Here is a 4600-nt window from a genome sequence, read left to right as displayed (position 1 = left end):
CTTAAACTTAGTTACAGCACTTTCAGAAAGACTTCTACTGTAATAAAACTTATTCCCCACTGCTGTGTAATCTGTAAATGTTACTAAGAAATGATCATACAGGAGGGGGCTTTCAGGGAATACTGTTAAGTCTTCAGTTTCTATGCCATATGTCAGGACAAGATCCGGAGTGTGATTAAAGTGGTGGGCGGGCTCCTTTACATTTTGAGAGAAGCCAATTGAATCTAACAATAGATTAAATGCAGTGTTGAGGATGTCATTCTCAGCATCTACATGGATGTTAAAATCACACACTATAATTATTTTATCAGAACTGAGCACTAAATCAGATAAAAAGTCTGAGAAATCAGACAGAAACTCTGAGTAAGGACCAGGTGGACGATAGATATAACAAATAAAACAGGTTTTTGATTTTCCCAATTAGGATGGACAAGACTTTTGAAAGTCTTTTGAAAGCCTAAGAGTTAGGCTTTCAAAAGAATGAAAGCTTTGTCTGGGTCTTTGATTAATTAATAAGCTAGAATTGAAGATTGCAGCTAATCCTCCTCCTCGACCTGTGCTTCGAGCATTCTGACAGTTACTGTGACTCGGGGGTGTTGATTCATTTAAACTAACATATTCATCCTGCTGTAACCAGGTTTCTGTAAGGCAGAATAAATCAATACGTTGATCAATTATTAAATCATTTACTAATAGGGACTTGGAAGAGAGAGACCTAATGTTTAATAATCCACATTTAATTGTTTTATTTTTGGTGCACTTGATGAAGCTGTATTATTTATTGTTTTTGAATTTTTAAATTAAATAGCTTAAATAGCTTTTTGCTGATTTTAGCTTTGTTTTTTGGTGGTCTGGGAGCAGGCACTGACTCTGTGGGGATGGGGTTTTGGGGGGATGGCAGGAGGAGAAAAGCTGCAGAGAGGCGTGTAAGACTGCAACTCTGCTTCCTGGTCAAGCTTACAGCACCTGGTATTCCCAGGTGGTCTCCCATACAAGTACTAACCAGGCCCGACCCTGTGTAGCTTCCGAGATCAGACGAGATCAGGCAGGTTCAGGGTGGTATGGCCGTAAGCCAACCGTTTGTTTGGGCAGCAGGAGTTTACCCCAGTCTAGTTTTGGCTGGAGAAGAAATGAGCACAATTACCAGTTACAGGAAAGCTACTCTCAGTCACAGCACTGGCAGTTTAGCTCTACCAGTTAAGCATTGGGCTCTGACCAGCGTTGGTGAGAATTTTCCTCTGTTTCTTAAATTGTGGCATAGAAACACAGAGACACACACTCTCACCCAGTGCTTCTCCTGTGTGTGTTTGGAGGAGAGGGGTGTTTCACAACAAAGACTCAGCTTGTTTAAGTTCTGTTTCACTTCTACATTTATTTCAGTTCTTAATTTTGATGCACTTCAGCTCCGAGTTTGGCTGTTTCCCTATTTTCAGCAAATCAAGTTAAATTTGTCAATTTCAGCTCTTTTGCTGTTCTTTTTTTCCCTCTTTTTCAGCTGTGTTTACTCAGCAAATTAAGTTTTAGGTAATTAAGCATTTCTAGACATTGCAGCTCAAATCTTCCTTCTGCATGTTTTGTGTTACACAAAACATTCTCTGATCATAATGGTCACTTTCTGGAGAATTATGCTGTTATGTTTCTTTTTGGTAACAGTTATAATTTTTTTTATTATTTAACTTTTTATGATTTTTTTTGCCTTTGAAATGAATAGAGAAGTTTCAAATCCTCAAACCCACCATACTTTAACATATAACTCCTTAAGCACAACTTTAGGTAACACTTTCTTTTAAGGCCCGCCCTTAGGCCTTAACTATCCTGTAAGTAAATTTTAGTTATGTGGAATTACGCTGTAATTATTTTTACTAATGCCGTAATTATTTTTACTACGGCTGAATTATTTTTAATTCCGCCTTAACTATTTTTTAATTCCGCCGTAATTATATTTAATTCCACTATAATTATATTTAATTCCGCTGTAATTAAAAAAATTGTCTGCAAGATTGCTGAAAAGTTTATTTATGTAATTGTCTGAACAGGTTCACATCGCTCAGGAGGGAGAGGACATCAGTGTGCCTTCACACACTGAGGGGGCACCATTAAAGGACTACATTGGACGTTTGAGGCAGTTTGTTGACGATTGCCCACAGCTAAAAGAAAAAATTCAAAAGAGGAAAAAGGAAAAAAAGCTATTGCCAATCCCCTGGCGCTTTAGACTGTAAACATTGTTGTGGAGTGCTTTAACTGGATTTGATTGTAGTTATGATACTGGAATTGTTACTGTTTTGTTTTGTTATATTTGTTTCCTGTTTTGATTTCATTTCCTGAGTCTTGTCAATGACATTTTGTTGAGGTCTGTATAGTTATTATTAAATAAAAATGTAAAAAAAAAAAATTAACATGTATAATGACAGGTTATTTGACTTCAAAATACAGCCTGCAACCTAAACAAAGCATGGAAAGAATGTACTGTTGGGAAATAATATGCAGTTTTTCAATTAGTTAACTGATAATTCAATCCACTTACAGGGTATTTAAATTAAATTTACTTACAGGGTAAATACATTTACCCACACTTTGGTTATTATGTATGATGAGAAAGTGTTTTTTTATCTAAGTAACACAGAACTGTACTTAGAGGGTACATCCCTGTAAAACACTTAATCAAAGTTGTACAGCATTATTCAAAGTGGTACGACCTTAGTAAAAATAATTACGGCGTAATTTTAAAAAATTCAGCCTTAGTAAAAATAATTACGGCGTAATTAAAAATAATTCAGCCGTAGTAAAAATAATTATGGCGTAATTCCACATAACTAAAATTTACTTACAGGATAGTTACGGCCTAAGGGCGGGCCTTAAAAGAAAGCGTTACATGTAGGGGACATGTAGAACCACAAGACGCAATAACACAGCTGATCAAGTTGTTTCTACCCAAGGCATTTTGTAAAGAGTATAGCAGCTGTGGCCGTTATTTGACTTGAAATGACGACTTTGACTATTTTTGACTTTATTCTCAAAATGCTCAAAATGATTTATTTTTTCTCAATGTGGCCCTCACACTCCTTCATATACTAACAAGCTAAATATTTCAGTAGCACAAAAATAATTTGGTAACGTACAGAAGTGCAAAGTTTGATATGTTTTATTAATCGAAAACATTTAATAATGGTCAAAAATGCATTTATGTAGGTTGACTGGCAACAGAACTGGTTCTTTAATTAAACAACGTTCTGACATGAAAAAATCCACACAGATAATGTAATGAACAGATTATTCACTTTTTAAGCTAAAAAAACAGCTATTAAAATATGCATATTCAGTTTGAGACTCTAATCTAATAAATCAAAATAAATATCAATAAAAATAATAACCAAAAGAAATAAATAAAAGTGATACCTCTCACATTTAATAGACAAGCTGTGTGCCTCTTTACAGCCGTGCATTTAGCCAAACAGATACACAAAAAAACATTGGCCTAAGTAGAAGAGCCTAAGCAGATGATTTTTCGGCCTCTCATTTGAAATTCATTGCAAATTGACTTCTTGTCCAGTAAGTAAACTTTATCCTATGTATGAAAGTAAACTGACAAACAACCATATTCATGGTAACATTCTCAACAGACCGTTTTACCTCATTCAGAGTTTCTGACTCCTGCCGCTGTCTCCGCCTCCCAAACACTCTGAGCCATTCAGAGGGGGGGCAGGGGAGTGCAGTGGCATGATGCTATGTTGCGACTTCAAAATAAAAGGACGCGAGTTAAAATTTTTTCTCCTCCGGTGTAATTTCTGGGTAGGACAAATGTGCTTGTCTCCAATACTGGGGGGGACCCGTCCCCCCTGGTCCTACGCCTACAATTGTGACCCAGGTCAGGTGAGAGGCCCAACCTACCACACACTCTGGCCTCTTTCCCACCAACAGGGTTCCGGAGCCCGTGCCGTAATTTGAACCGTTAGGTGGGTTTTCCACCACCAAAACACAAAAACGGGTTCAATTCCGGCCCCGCAAACTAGCTGGTCTCGAACCACGAACGCGTGACGAAAGCGGCAGAAGGGTGTGACTCTGCCGCCTCAACATCAAGTTTTCTACCATATTACATGTGTATTACAGGAGAAAAGTGAAGCGATTTTCACGGCTGTGAATTAGGTTGGGCTCTAAGGCTGAACATGCTGCTTTGTATCAGTTCATATCACAGATAAAAGGACACAAAGTGCGTACTTGTCGTCTTGCTCTAATCGCTGTCTGTGTTTCCCTCTGTGCTGCACACAGATGCTGCAGTAGTTTGGTTTGGACCGAGTCAAACACACCGAATAAAGAGAGCCATCCAGCTGATGTTTTGGGTAAAAGGGGTTTTTGTTTTTTAAAGAAGTGTTATGGGTCCCTGCGACCCATCTGCGACGCCGTTGAGGTTGACATTGTTTAAAAGGCCAACTGTGTGACTGTCTCACAATTAAAACATCAGAATTAAAGGAGTAATAGTGTAGGAAATAAATACTGGCATCCTGGAGTCATATGCTGTCATGGTCTGGGGTCCACTGGACCCTGTGTTTTTGGTTGCTTCATTTTGTCTGTTTTGCTTTGGGGTTTGATTGCAGGGTTTGGT

At 38.0% G+C, this 4600-nt stretch overlaps 1 non-coding gene across 1 annotated transcript; it reads right to left on the bottom strand.

Moving 5' to 3' along the window:
• Window positions 1-954: 954 nt before the first annotated feature.
• On the bottom strand, window positions 955-1073 carry LOC115787516 (5S ribosomal RNA). The gene has a single exon (XR_004020508.1). It is a non-coding gene; the product is annotated as a 5S ribosomal RNA (ribosomal RNA).
• Window positions 1074-4600: the final 3527 nt, after the last annotated feature.

The sequence above is a fragment of the Archocentrus centrarchus genome, chromosome 10 (assembly GCF_007364275.1).
Source record: "Archocentrus centrarchus isolate MPI-CPG fArcCen1 chromosome 10, fArcCen1, whole genome shotgun sequence".
NCBI classification, from domain to species: domain Eukaryota; kingdom Metazoa; phylum Chordata; class Actinopteri; order Cichliformes; family Cichlidae; genus Archocentrus; species Archocentrus centrarchus.
This window is presented reverse-complemented; position numbering and strand designations above follow the sequence as displayed.